Source organism: Phasianus colchicus, chromosome 14 (assembly GCF_987193195.1).
Source record: "Phasianus colchicus chromosome 14, bPhaCol1.hap1.1, whole genome shotgun sequence".
In the NCBI taxonomy this organism is placed as follows: Eukaryota; Metazoa; Chordata; class Aves; order Galliformes; family Phasianidae; genus Phasianus; species Phasianus colchicus.
This window is the reverse complement of record NC_143449.1, coordinates 10,476,059-10,491,955: the sequence shown is the minus strand read 5'-3', so window position 1 is coordinate 10,491,955 and position 15,897 is coordinate 10,476,059. Positions and strand designations below refer to the sequence as shown.

The window sequence follows — 15,897 nt, the reverse complement described above, 5'->3', positions numbered from 1 at the left end:
GACCATTGTCTCTCACTGTTCTGTCCGGTGGATGAAGAAGAGTATCAGAACAGGTCTAGAATGTACGCCCTTCTAATACTTTCATATTTTCAGCTACTCTATAATCAAGAACTGCTTGAACCTCGTATTGTTTCTGTTTATTCATTATCTGCCAGTCAATAAAGTAGGGCAACAGCTGCTGTCTGTTTTGAACATCAGTATTGCTGGGTGTATGGGAACTATTGAATCACAGCCTGAACCTCTGATTGATCACTTGAGGCAAGCAATGAGTCAGCTCAGGAGCACAGGTGAGGGCAATTCAGCTGTGACTGGAAGGGGTGGAGCCTGGCTGCACCTCTTCTAAACCCCATTTAAGGGCTGTCTGCCACTGAGGATGCATCTCTTCTTGGAAGTTGCTCTTTCTGGAGTTTTTCTATGAGCCCAGGACACAGGTGAGCCTTTTCATTTATTTTTGATTATCCCTTTCCATGGTGATGATCTTTCTAGCTATATGATCTGTGAATAGTAGCCTCAGCATATCATTCTGTATATTTGTTGATTATGCACTGGGTTTGTTTGACAACCCATAACTCTGTGGAAAGGAATGAATGACAAGTCTCACTCACCCTTCTTTGTGCTTGGTATGGATCTGAGACCTCTGTCTTATTCCCCTCTAGTCATCTCTTTGGAGGCCAAAGAATTTATCATTGCATAGACTGCAATCAAAAAGTCTGTAAGTAGTAGATAGACAACGTACTTACAGTCATGTAGTGAAATCAAACTACAGTGATTCCAAAAGGTGGTAACATGCATTGAGATGACAGGTACTCATATTTAAGATTTGAAATATCCTAGTTCTATTTGTGAAACTGTTTTACTTCAGCTATGTCTTAAAATCACAGATGTCAGATCATTCTGCTAAATGTGGGTATTTTACCTACAGTCATATTAAGCTCTGCGTCAATTAGGAAAACTGTTGGAATTGCTTATGTTCATAGTAAACATAAAAGAGATATGAAGTACTATGACTTTTTATAGATTGTCTGTTGGACTAATAAAGTCCAATTAAAGTAAATCTTCTCATTTTGTGAGTACTGGCCTGAAAAATTTCTAAACAGTTAGCAGTTTTCCAGGAGTTAACAATTTTAAATAAACTTAAAATACTGCTGTGGGTGCTGGCATGTAAGGGTTGCGCCGTCTCTCAGCTGGAAACTTGAGTAGACACTAAATGAAACTCTTCACAATTAAACGATCCTACAAGCACCTTCCCTCAGCTTTCTGCCTTTTAGATTTTCACTGTGAAGCAAAATCCTGAATTTCTCTTAAAAAAGAAATAAAGATAGTGTGGGCTGGAGAGTAAAACTAAGATTCAGTCATGATAAGAAATGATAACTAAATGATCAGTCTCTCTCTTACTCTTAGTAGAAATGGTATTTAATAAGGTACTACTAATTCAATTCAATTAGGATCAATCTGTGCAAGATGCTACAAACACATTTATATGAGGTCACAATCATTTAAAGTATTAGAAGTATAATCACCAGCTGGGTTCTGCAAAACTGAGTGGAACAATACATTTATGAACATGCTGAAACAGCTCCTCACCATTCTTGTACTGGGGGCCCCAGGCCTGAATAGAGTACTTGAGATGGGTCCTCATGAGGGCACAATAGAGAGGGACAGTCACTCCCCTTGCCTTGCTGTTACCCCTCTGTTGATGCCAAGGATACTGTTGGCCTTCTGGGCTGCAAGCGTGCACTGCTGGCTCATGTTATTTTTTTTCATCTACCAGGACCCCCCAGGTCTTTCTTGGCAGGGTTGATCTCAAGGAGTTCTTCTACCAGTCTGTACACATCTGAGATGTCACTGACCCAGATACAATGCTTTGCTTTTTGGCCTTGTTAAGGTTCATTAGGCTCATGTGTGCTCACTTCTCAAGTTTGTCCAAGTCCCTCAGAGGTGGCATCCTATCCTTGTGTCATAATCAACTGCACTGCTCAGCTGGGTGTTGTCTATGAAGTTTCTGAGAGTGTACTCAATCCCACTGTCCAAGTCATCTTTATTGAAGATGTCAAAAAACACCGATTCTCCACTTGTGACTGGCCTCCACAGGGACTTAAAGCCATTGACCATGACCCTCTGGCTGCAGCTATCCTGTCAATTCTTTGTCCACCAGCTATTCCAGCCTTCAAACCCATATTTAAAATCTAAATTAGAGATAAGAATGTAGTGTGGGATCATGTCAAAGGTCTTGCAGAACTCCAGATAACAGCAATTGCCCTTCCTTTGTACACTGATGCCATTGCTCCATTGTAGAAGGCATGATCTGCCCTGGGTGAAGCCATGCTGGCTGTCTCAGATCACCTCTTCATCTCATGTGCCCCTTAAACATAGCTACCAGAAGGACCTGCTCCATGATCTTCCAAGACACAGACGTGAGGCTTGTTCCTGTAGTTCCCTGAGTCGTCTTTTCTCCCTTTCTTAAAAATGGGAGTGATGAGTGATGATTCTTCCCCTTTCCAGGGACTGGGGACTTCATCTGAGAGCCACAACTTTTCAAATATGATGTAGAGTGGCTTGGCAGCCACATCAGCCTGTTCCTTCAGAACCCTGGGATGTGTGTTGTCCAGTCCTGTATACTTGTACACATTCAGTCTCTTGAGGTGATCTCAGACTTGCTTTGCTCAGATTTTGCTGCCCCAACTCCCACCTAGATGTTGAGGATCATGAGAGGTATGGGAAGACTGACTGCCAGTGAAGACTGAGGCAAAGAACTCATTGAGTACCTCAACCTCGTCCATGTCCATTGAAGTCAGTTATCCCTTCTCATTTATTAGAGAGGGTACGTTCTCCTCTGCCTGTCTCTTCTGACCAATAAATGTTCCCATCTGCTCTATAATCAGACTAATTTTTCTTCATATCAGCCTATCTATTGAAAAAATCATTGTGGCTAAGAAAAGGACACATTCCTATCTATTGCTTTCTTTAATTTGCTGCATACGTACTCTGTAGTGTTTGTGAAATAGCAAATGAATTACAGGTAAACACTGCTTGGCTATTCTGGGAATTCACATTCAAACTGCTTGCTTCATGGATTTTTAGTGAGCCTGATTTACCCAGCATCAGTAATTGAAAAGGACGTAGCAGTATCTAGCAGCTTTGTGCAATTTGAGATACTGAATTTATAGTTGATTTGATGAGAAAGCTGGATGAGAATTCCGGGATCAAGGAATAATGTAATTTATTGAATTGTAGAAATAGTTACTAGTTCTAGGATTAGATCCATTTATTCTGTATTAGCAATTCTGATGTAGCGTTATTAACTTATGTGAAATGCAGTAATTTTTACATTTTGAATGCAACTAAAGTAAAGAAAAACTTCTAACTCCATTGCATCAGTGTGTGTATATGTATATATATGTATATCCACGATTATTTCTGTCAATAATTCAAATTCCAGAAATGTCCAGAGCCTTGCAGAACTTTAGTAGAGACAAACAGAAGATATTTTTAATTCATAACCATATTCCCTCCATAAAGTAGGTTTACCCTAATCTCTGTGATTAATATCCTGCTGTATTGTGTCTGAGAGAAATAACATTGACATTGATCAGTTTAAAAATGCATGTTGCTTCCTCTGTACTTAATCTTTATGGCAAGCTTTCCTCAGATAAATAAATAAGAAGAAAGTAAAGGCAAAAGAAGGACAGTTACTACACACACTAAGCTGTTTAAAGGCCTAGGGTGATTTGAGAGGTATTTTGTTTCTTCTTGTTTATCTGTTTGTTTCTTTGTTTATTATAACGTTTTTGATTAAAGAATGAGCAGAGTGTTATGATTTGATCAGTGGACAACCTGATCTCTGTGTCCTCAACAGTGCCTTATTCTTGCTGTTACTGTTGTCAGACGATCAGTAGCTACATTCTACTGCTCAACATGCACAACTCCTTGACAGTGTATGCAGATATTTTTTTAATATATAAGACCTCAGTGGCTTACAAACTGCCTTAAAAGACAAGCTGCACTGAGCTTTGTTCTTGTCAACATATGTCCTATACTAGCAAGTTAAATAATGGCCTCATTTATCTGCCGCAACCCTATTCTTGGTCATTTGCTGAAGCAGTTATTTATAAGGAAGTAGGCTATAACCTTTTCCTCTTGACCTGTGTATCTCCTGGGTATTTGATCTATCACCACAGAAAGTCACCTCACTTTCTGAATTCCTCTTGTAAACCGAAGGTCGGAAAAAACTGCATTTGATATTGATTGCATCCCAAAGTGTTTCTAATCTTTGCTCTTTTTTTGTGTGTGTTTTTTAATTCTTCTAATTTTACTTTTTCTTCTCGTATTCATGGGACTTTGATCTTCAAAAGCAAGAAGTATCCTCGTATACTTTGTTAATTATAAATTATATCCACATATGAAAATATTCACAACAGGCTATCAATTTCATTACAATATTTATGTATGTGGGTATTATTCTATCTGGGGACCCATATTGCTTTTGAGCAAGAAATCAAGCTGGACATAAACCCCACTTGACAGTACTTTATCAACAGGAAATAAAAATAACATCTCCTTAAACTCAGACTTAATATTCGGCACAGATTGGAAAGAAAGAAAAAAAAAAAAAAAAAGAAATCAACCAAATAAAAAATCAAACCATCTTTCTAAGATTTTTTCCAGCGAGGAGACCAACTTCTCAAAACAAAAACTTCTTGTAAGAATTTCCATTGGGAGATTTTTTTTTTTTAATATAAAGATGGAATTCTAGCCATGTGTGAGCTGTGAGTGAAATAACAGGAGCTTGGGTCCTCCAATGACCAAAGCAGGAAACATGAAAATTCAGCACAAGATTACAGGTGACAGGTCTTGAACTGACACATTGTGATGGAGACTGTCAGCCAGAAAAGCATATATGGATGTGGTAGGTCTGTGGACATTCTGTGATTGAGAAATCTGTTGTGGAGTACTAAAGGTGATGTACCAGTGGAGGGCTAAGCCAAACACCTCTCTTCTCTTCAGCATGAACAGCCCTAGATCTCTCAGTCTTTCCTCATAAGGGAGTTGCTTCAGGTCTTTAATCATCTTTGCAGCCCTTCACCTGTCCATACCTATACATAAAAATATAATTTCTTGTCAGTTATTGTGATTATCTTGAAGCCATGCTGTATTTTCTGTTGGAAGAGGGCACTCTGAATTTTCTTGGGTCATAGAGGAAAACAAAAGGAGGGCATAAGGAGGTTTAAAGAATGGAAGTGGCAAAGTAGCACTGGTTAAAATAAATGAGCTAGGACTGAAATTAATACATAAGTAGCTGTTTCTCTTATCTCTTGAAGGTTGTCACTGATGATAGATCCCTACTAAGCCCTAAAATTAAATCACTCTCCATTTGACTCTCCTCCTTTTGTCTGATGTCATGTTAGAGGTTACATTTGTTAGATAGCTTGTTTTCATTTCTTATATGAAAAGAAGTTGGAAGTTGTGACCTTTTCATTTAAATTTCATATTTAATTTGGTGGCTTATTATGAGCTGGCAGAAAGCACCACGATAATTTCCTAGCATCCTGATCACACCTGGTGACCCTACTTCACAGCAAAATAATGGCAAGTTGCTAAAGCAGGGAGAAAAAACAAAATGTGTTCAATACATTTAGTACGGTTTTCAAGCATTTACCCTTTTCTCAACTGAGCGATGTTTCCATTTGTATTTTACAAAGCAACCTAGTATCTATAAACTCAGTAGTCCACCAGTGTTTGTTGCTGAACTGATCTGTGTTATTCTACCTGCCTGGTCAGGTAGAATGGTCAGTATTTAAGCACCTTTAGCTATGGCTATTCATGCTGACATTTAAATATTCAGTTGTAATTGTTTTAGTACATATTTTTAAAGACTTACAGATGAGACAAACTGAAATAAAAAGAAATTGTTTAGCATAGCAAAGATTTAATTATAAATTTACAAATTAACGTGCAGAAAATGAAATATTCACGTTTTAGCATGTCAAACAACAGCCTCTATCAAGTAAAATACTGAAGTGAGAAAAGAACTTCCCAGTTGCCAATTTCACTGTAAATGATCATTTCTTTTGCCCACTTAGTTTTGTTGCTTTGGCAACTTAGCTCACTGCCTGGCACAATTCTGACTCTATTATTTTTCATGAAAATGTTTTCAAGATGATTCATAAAACTTTCGTTTTCACTGATTAACTATCAGTTTGAAAGTGTAAATGTAAATTCAAGTGAAGTCTAGCGGGGAAAAAAATACCCTTTCACAGTTGTCTTATAGTTTTTCCCAGTGTGATCCTGATCGTGTCAATTTGTAGCAAAGGCTGCAATGAAATTGTCATATCAAGTAAGTTATAAGTACAACACATTAGGTTGTCAAGCATCATGCATAAAAGATTTTCAACAGATGCCATACTGCTTGGTCTTCCTGAAAAGAAAATCATGATTTCATGCTAAAGAAAGAAGACCAGATTAAATCTCTTATGTTTCCCTGAAGGGGCACCATTTTGTGTGTTGAAATACAACCAATGGAGGCTCCTGTATCATCAAAGGCAGATCTGCTGACCATGGGGATGCCATCTGCACCTTCCGTGCGGAATGACTGCATTGAAAACAGTAAGACATGATACCAGTGAAATCTCTAAACAAAGTGACTTCATTCTATAATGTTTGTGTAGCCTTTTCGTGGCATTTCTGCACCTCCAAAGGAGATTCTGGAATGCAGTGCTAGTGGGAGAATCTGCAGTGAAACTTTGCAGAAGAATTTTTCCAAGTGGGGCATCTGCAAGGGAAGCTTTGGACTCTGAAAACCTTCAAAGAGTTTATTGAGTCTGAGACCTCTGCATTTAAAAGCATGAATATCTACAGCATTAAGTAAAGCTGTCAACCCCATAAGTTCTATAATCTGACCTCTGAAAAGGAAAGGAGTTGGGCTGTGTACCCAGAATTTTGTACTCTGATAGTCTAAGCCATGCTGTCATAGAGCAAGCAGAGGACTGCTTCTAAGAAGACCATAAACTGTGCAATAAAATAAATTACAGTAGGCTAGATTTTCACAGCTGCATGTAGAAACAGAGCAACACATCTATGCCAGTTCTGGCTGAGACAAAATCTATTGGGAAAGAGCAGAGTGATAATACAGGGCATGTTTTTATAGCAACAAATTGCAGTCTGCTAATTAGGGACACCTGAAGATATTCTCCAGGAAGTGTCAGCAGGTAGAAAAGGAGAAAGTTTAAGAAGTAATTGTAGAGCAGACATTTTTGCCAAATGCAGACAAACTAAAGGAAGATGACTGTTGAAAGTGAGTTGTCCAATGATATCTCTGCTTGTTGTGTTTAAGTTTTCCTCTTTGAAATTTGTCCAACTCTGAGCTGTGACAACATACATAAAGCATAGCATAAGTAATTGTAGAGTATAGCAACACTGTCTGCTAGCAGTATCGCACCACATAAAGGCTGCTGACAATGACATACTTAATACTTCATTTTCAGCTTGAATCATTGGGTTAGGAACCATATGGATAGGAAGGAAAGTGTTTTTGCACTAATTGTCTTGGTAAACTTAACAACCTGCCTATAATTAACAGAAACAGACCAAAAAAAAAAAATACTGTAGGGAAATAAAGAGACTTCAGTTATTCATTGTCAAAAAAGATAGTGACATTCCCTCTCGGGAAGGATCAGAGGGAGACAGAGAGAGGTTTTAGCATTCCTTCAGCTTGAATAATTAAACAGAAAGGAAAAGGATCTTCTCTGATCTGTTCAAAATATTTTCTACGTTCTTTATTTTCAGTAGAGTTAAGTCTGGCATTTTCCTGGGAGAAGAGATCATATCCCACATGTAATATAATAATTCAGTGTGAGGGGAGTCCCCATAATGCCAGTGCTGACAGAAATGCTTCCTCTTCTTGTGACCTATATTTCACTTTAGCACTATAATAAGCATAGCTTTGGGCCTGGAAATACTTGCATACCTCGTGGGTAGGAGTATGCACAGTGGTTTCACTGTCTTCCTTGTGACTGTTCTTAAAAGTTAAGTTACTCATGCAAATGATTAAAAGCCCACTGTTTGGGAGTCTGTTCTCACACTGTAATTAGTAACCTGCTTACTTAATCTTCTGATATTTGAATACTTTCTAGAATTATGACATTGTAAAGGGTGTAAGCATACATGTTGTGTGCTAATGAAGGATTTGTTTACTATTTATACACAATCTCTCACAAATTTAATATATAGTAGAATATTCCTGATGAGGTATGTTACTATTGTGCTTCAGTAAGGATTCCCGTGTGCCAGCAGTTTTATAAGTCACTGCAAATAAACATCAATAAATCCTTTTACACTTCCTCACCTACGTTCATTCCTCTATGGCATGGTGACTGATTTTTAAATTTACAAACCATTGTTGTCCACTCTGAATTTACTCTTTGATCTTCTGTCTGAAGCTCAGAATACTGCTCTGGAAGTTGTGAACATCAGCCTAAAATCCTTTTTTTTTGAGTAACATTCTAATTGTTAACTGCGTAGATGTATGTAGTATGGACAGACTGTAAAATAATATTTGAATGCAGAAAGCAAGTAGGTAATGGTCTTTGGTGTTTTTCCTGTTGGAGTTTCCATAAGACCAGTCCTCCAAGCCCTATGGCATAAGAATACTTCAGGTCCTCTGCCTAAGAGTGCTTTATGATGAAATAAATTTAGAGCGTTCCTTGTTTAGAAGTAGTGTTTTCTTTCCCAAGAGTTTGTTTAAATGTGGAAAGGATACGTGAGGATTTTCTGGGAAAAGTAGCATTGGGGAATATAGTTACTCAAGAAATGAAATGGCTAATGTGCTTTGGTATGTTAAAAATTAAATAAAACTCATTTGTCTACCAACATCTGCTATTACATTTTTACTCAAAGTCTTCTGTTGTATGGAGGAAGAAAAAAAGGTATCTGGTCTAATCCTTTCCATTTTATAATCTCAGATGTTTGGCTTGCTGCATTGCTTTGATCTGGGATGCAATTTTATTTTTGTCCTACAGGGTCTTTTGAGTTTTCACAATTCTTACTTGTAGAGGGTTTGATTTAAATGCATGTTCTGGGTAGGATGCCTGAACCCCAGAGCTTTTGTGTTTAACAAGATTCAAAGCAGAGTAAACTGGCATATGTCTCTCTTTCAAAGTACTCTGTGTAGTCGCTTGTAATCAAGGCCATCTGTCATTAAATGCATGCCAAATACCAGCTGCAATTGTGGCATTGGTTCAGTAGTCTTCAGTTCAGTACCTGCTGTGGATAGCTTTGCAGCTATATCTGAGGTCAGAGTTGGGATTGGCAGTCATAAAATACAGAAGGGGTGAAATACAGAATCTTTCAGGAAGTCCTTTTTTGACTGCTCTGTCATTAGAGAGGCACTCAAAAAAACCCATGTCATGAAGGCTCAAAATCTTCATCATGAAGGTGTGGAGCTTTGTCTTGGCAACTATTGTGCATGTTCAGTGTCAGCTTGGCTACAAGTTGTATTGAAATTGTTTCATTCCTTTCTCATGACAAACAGTTCAGTCAGCATCACAAACTTTTACATTATCTAATAACAAAAAGAAATTACTTTAACTTGCAAAATAAGTTGTAAAGGGTCTTATCACACATCACAAAGTATGCAGCCCTTTTTTATGATGTTTTATATGATTTTCTCAGAACAAACGTCTATGTATCCCAGAGATTTCTCTCAGCTGGAGTTGGCAGCAATTTTTGACAGCTAGTTTTCTTTTTATAAATATCCATTTTTTTCACCAGGCCTTGGGTAAAAGCATACTAGATATGGAAAAATCGTACTCTCAAAAGCTGTTCTTGACATGGTCGCTTCGCAAATTCAAAGCAATGCAGTTGTATTGCTCTTTAATTTGGGCCCACCCTCCTCATGACCTTTATCTTAAATATGGTAGCCTCAAAAGTATTTGCAGATGCCCTGTTCATCTTGGAAAGGATTTTGATATTCAGGGTGGGATTTTGAGAGAGCTGTTTAGGGCCATGATCTTAGAGTTGCCCACATCCTATGGGATACTTGAGTTTACATCACTGCTGTATCACTCTTGCCTTTCAGACATTGTTACTCCAACCTGTTGACTAAATGGAATATTCCCTCTCTTGACTCCTTACAGATATCTTCACAAGATTCCGCTTTTATCCTGTGTCATAGTGTGATGGCTTCTTGAAAAGTCAATTTTAAATTAAAATTACTGCTCGGCTAGGTCTAGTTCCAGCCTTATGTACTACTATGTGAGTTGGCATCAATAGGCACAAATTTAATTTATTAATAAATTAAATTTATTAATATATAGGAGTAAGGCTTGCAAAACTATCTTTTATGGTAGTTTTAGCTACAGTTTCCTGATCAAGTGTGATGATCTTTTAAACTGTGTTGAAATACTCCAATCACCATCCTGGCTCACAAAAAGAAAACTCTTATGGTGCAAAAGGTTTCATAATATTCTTGGAGATGTTGTCCTTTCATGGTGTCATAATCCTAGTCATCTCAAGTGAATATTTGACTTACTCTTTCAGCAGTTTATTTCATAGTGACTCTTTAGGCAGCTCATGCTAAGTTCTCATCTCACAGTAGTCTAAAGACCTAGTTTTGAAAGCATTTGGGAAAAAGTCTTGGTTTCACCACTGAAATATCCTTTTCAAAAACTAGTCAAATTGATAGAGTTGAGGGTCATGACTTCTTCTGAAAAGCAAATCTGGAGTTCAGCAGGATCTGAGTGCCAGGTAGACGGGTACGTGTTAGAGAAAAGAAATGATGAGGTGGCTTTTTGGGGTGAAAAAAAATCAGAACTGTGAAATTTGTTTTTTATGAATTCTGATGTATTGCTAATTTTAACGACATTCAGTAGTGACACTCAAAGTTTTCATGGTTTGATGAATTACTTGGAATCAGCTTAGTACCTAAAGGTGTTTGAATTGTGGTGCTTTAAGTCATTAATCTGAAGTTAGGTGCCAAGCACTCGGATACCTGATTGACCTAAATGATTCAAAGTTATGTACCCTCAGTATTTGATCCTGAGAGAATCTTGCCCTGTAACTTAATGAAATGTTTCATTTCTGGATTTTGTTGGACCACAGATACATAAATGATCATAATGTGAGCTGTAGCAAAATGCTCGCTTTGTCAAGCAAAATCTAATGAAATATATTCTGGAAATAATGATGATTAGACCTATCTCCTGTGCAGTCTTTCACAGGGTACCTTTCCTACTAGTTCCTACTGAGCTAAAGAACATGTTTAATTTTATATTGTGAGTATCATTTGATACTCCAAAGCAGCTGTTTGTGTATATATTTTTTGTGTGCATTACAAACTCAGAAAAATATGTTAGGCACAGTAAGTTGAATTCAAGCAAATTGCTACAGAAATGCAGCACTTGCGTTAGAAATAAATAATCCTGTAGCATTATTAATAGATGTAGAGTTGTCTGGTTTCCCAGTTTGCATTTTTCCTCAAACGGTGGTAAAATGCAGGTGAAGTGCTCTTTTGGAAGGAATGAGTGTTCTGTAAAACTGGGTATATCTTTGCCTAAATGACTCTGGAATAATGCGTATTACATCATGTATAAGAGTCTGATTCAAAGACTATTGAAATAAAGGTTTTATACACAACTGTGTTCTGTTAGAAGTATATTTGTCTACTATATCTGTCTTTCATTCAAGACTGTGAGGTGCAGAGAGGTGAGACAAATCTTAGTTTTCATTTTCCATTTCCTCCTTTTCCTACAGTTACTCTTGCATTTATTGATTAGATTAAACCGTATTTGTGATGGAGTAAAATCTTAAGGGCAATTATTTCCATAAGACTTGAAGAACATCAGTTAGATCCCTATGGATAGGGTGACTTCACATCTATTACTACTGGCCAGTCAATGTGCACCTGCTAGTAGTCAGCTGATGCAACTTAGTTTGGGGCTGTCCCCACAGTAGTTGATGGATATAGATAGAGTTTCTACCAAACAAATGGTTTATATTTCACTTAATGCCTTTCTTTAGACATAGGTAAGATGCTTTAAATGTATGTGTTTCTCTCCATTGAGAGAGAAATACCCTATATCTATGGGTCCAATCTGTTTCAAAGAATTTTGAAGTAGCTGTTACATCCTGTCACTAAATGAATTCCAATATCAAGAAGTGTTAAAATGTATTATGACAAAAATAACTCTTTGAAATATATACTGTCAAATGCATTTTAATACCTTAGTAATATGGAGTATTGCAATGAAACAGTTATACTCAAAATCTATTGCATAAGAACACTTGGATATGGGAAGAAAGGCAGGATGATCTAATGTGTAGATCTAGACTGTAAACATTATTATAAAAGACAACTGCATAAACACAACACAGAATGAAATGGAGCTTTTAAGATCAAAGGAGTGCAATGAAGGATGTAGCCACTCTCTGCAGATTATTCATAAACAATTTGAGTCAACTAATTTTTCACCTGTTGAGAATAACGTTCATCACTTATAGCCTGAAATTTTCAATACATGGCAACTAAGTTGCTCCTCTGCAGCTCTGTATCTCAGCTGAGATACCACTGTATATCTCAGTCCTTGTGACAGAACAGTTCTTTCCTCCATACTTACCTTAGGGTGTAATTGTAACATTTCATTAAGTTTTTCTTAACAAAGGAAGATCGTGCTAGTAAAAGTCTGTTGTAAATAAGGATTATCAGCTTTACCGGACTCATCAGAATCCTGGGACATTTCTGGAGGCTTTGAGCTTCCAAAATGACTTGGATAGCTGCCTTGTGCTTTGAATATGCCATGGTTTCTTCCTTCCAGGGAACCAGAGCAATCCTGTAGAATTCCTAGTAGCTGTGAAACCAGCAATTTTGTATACTCTAATCTGTGTTTAGTGTTTAACTTTCATCAGATCCAGTATAATTTTTTTCAAATTCCCTCCTGCTCCACACCCAAAGCACCTCATAAAATGCACTGTTGAAATAAGCAGGTACCATTGGAAATGCTGATGCTTTTTTTATATAATGATCTATTATCTTCATTTTAAATAAAGAAGAAAATATGAAGATTCCAGCTGGTTGGATCACTCAAAAAGCAAAACAGCTGCAATTTAACATGAAAGAAAATGCTTTGGCATTCTTGAATCTAACTAGCATTTCATACAGCAAGATATTGCAATGACACATTACGCTGATAGACAGGTAATCAAGGAGTAGTCACTACATATGATAATTGAATCTTCCTAAAGCATAGTGCAAAAGCAAGTAGACCTCATGTGGTTTTCCTCAAAATCTTAAAAAAAAAATAATAATAATAATAATAATAATAATAATAATAATTAAACAGCCACTGGTATTTGACATGCTTACTTTGCTTATTTTGTACAGCAAACTTTTTAAAATACATTCATTTTTTTCAAAAGGTTTCAAACAACTTCTAAGCTGCTTGGAAGCACATTGCAGAAATTTGATACTGAAATGTTCTCTTCCTCTGGGTAAGACTTTTGTCATATAGGACTTTCCAGGTTTTAAGGCAAGAAACGTTCCATTATTTCAGGATAACAACCCTGAGGACAAAGCCACAGCAGTGTGTGGCTGAAAATATGCAAGTTACTTAATGTTATAAAATGTACTTGAAACTGAATACTGCAACTGCATCTCAGGGCTTCTTTTTCCTAATAGTAATAAGTCTCTGTGGATGTTAGTAGAGTTTAAAGCAACCTGTGACGGGAATGAACAGAATTTTATAGCTGTGGCACTCCTAACTTTGTGACTGAGTAATGACATCCCTATATATGAAGTTTTATGGTTAAGAGGAATCTTTGTGGTGTGTTTTCTCTTTGTGGTATTTTTTCCTGAATTGGGAATTTTGGCCATTTACAGCTTGCTGATACTGATAATCATTTCTCAAATTATTTGAGAAGGCTTTGAACTAAGGTAATTGGATCCATAAACTACAGTTACATCAAAAACCTTTAAATAGATGATTTTAAAGGTCCTTGCGGATCTCAGTTTACAGAGGCAGTAGAACTGCAGTGCTCGTGGCAGCAGTAATCTTTCTTGTAGTGAAGGTTTCCTCTGCATCCCTGGATAGATGCTGAGCTATCAGGGTCCATAATGTTGACCTTGCTATATTCTTCAGTGGACTTGTCTGTGATACATTTGTGGACTTGTCTGACACTATCTGTAAAGGAAATCTAGTACAAACCTTGAAAATGATCTTTGTTGATGTAGAGGTCAGGAAAGGGGGAAGAAAGTGTATGTCATCTCTCATTAGAGTCTCTTGCTAATTATAATGAAAAAATATTTTAGTAGTAATACTAAAATGGATTAGATATGTTGGTTTCAGGGGTCTTTCTCAATTTTTCTTCACTGCATATGTAAGAAATTTGTCTGATCATAGATATGACTTTTTGTTTTGCTAGCCTAGGTTTTAAATACTTCCATATAATAAATATCCATCACTTACATGCCTTTCCTTATATCCCAAGGGACTGTGTTTTATTCCCAAAGGATGACCATCAGAATCTTCTTTCTCATGTTCTTCTCTATTTCTGTTTCTGAATTTTGTTCAATACCTTACATTTCTTCCATCCTTAGCCTTAGGGATTTTTTCTTAAGTTATAAACAGGCTCAGTATATGTACATAAATGTCTGATTATATGTTCTAATACAAGCAAAGCACAAAATGTCCTAGGTTTCATGGCCAATCCATGCATCTTGTACACAGTGTGAATTACTGTCTCAGATGCTGTATTCAGCTTCATAAAAGAAATTTCATAGCTAATCAAGTAAAATGGATGTTAGGGAGGAAAAGGTTTGCCATCATAAAGAGGGAGTATGAGCATTAGATAGGGAGGAAATCTGGATAGGATTTTAGTGCCTTCTGTATGTAGTATTGAACAGACTGCATTTCTTGGAAGCAGATTGTGAATCTCATTCCATGCATGCAGCCCCCAGGGGGTAAGATGCACATACCTGTGGGAGGGGAAAATGGATGTGAGTCTCAAACTGCAGCCAGAGGATTGAGTATCTTACAGCATTTTCTGAACTCAGCTTATTATACCTTTTCAAAGACTGCCATGTTCTTTCAGTTTTGCCTTGTTTGTTTGTTTTAATGAAGATTTTGGGCTAAGGAATGATGAACAGAGATCAGGCTTATGGCCATGCTGGCAAAAGAAAATGTTGTAGAAAAAATGATAGTTCAGGCTTCTGGAAATGAGCTTATGTTTCCAACTGTATGAGAACTGATCAGAGAATTGTGCATGACAAATTCTGCCAAAAAATATGCAGAATCTTTACTCATTTTTAAAGCTGTGCACTGCAAATGAAAAGAAAGATAAAGCTCATTCATCTATAACAGCATGTACTTTACTGAAATTTCTCCTGGAGGAAAAGGAAAAATGTGTTTATTTAGTTATATTTTTAAAATATAGCCTCAAATATATTCATATAGATGCTTATAAATCACGCGAATATTATGATTAGTGTAATTCACTTTCACGTACAAGATATCTGTGAATGTTGGGTCTAGTTATAGGTGCAAGTTATTCTTTTCTTTTTTTTTATCACACACAAGATCTTTGTGTACTTCCTCCTCAAACATCGTTCCACAAGAGTGGAGTTTCCTTTTTAGAAGAAAACTTATTGTGTAATTGGGAAAATATTCATTACAAATCTCATACAATTCTGTTTGAAAATAATTTTAAAAAACAAAACGAACTTGAAATTATCAGCTGATTTTCAATTTCAAGAGGAGATGTCCTTACCTTACATTTTCCAGTTCAATGTTTTCTGCCCTATAACTTTTCCCATAGTTTCCAATTTTATTAGTTATTTAATGATCAAGTTAGAATAGAATGGGAAGAAAATAAGACAAACCAAAAATGACAAATATTACCAATGCTAACTGT

The 15,897-nt window shown here is 36.7% G+C and overlaps 1 long non-coding RNA gene across 1 annotated transcript in view; it reads left to right on the top strand.

Moving 5' to 3' along the window:
- Positions 1–366: 366 nt before the first annotated feature.
- LOC149916011 (uncharacterized) overlaps positions 367–15,897 on the top strand; it is a 35,458-nt gene continuing 19,927 nt past the window's right edge. Inside the window, exon 1 of the long non-coding RNA XR_016471107.1 lies at positions 367–431. This is a non-coding gene — a long non-coding RNA (uncharacterized LOC149916011). The remainder of the gene's footprint in view (positions 432–15,897) is intronic.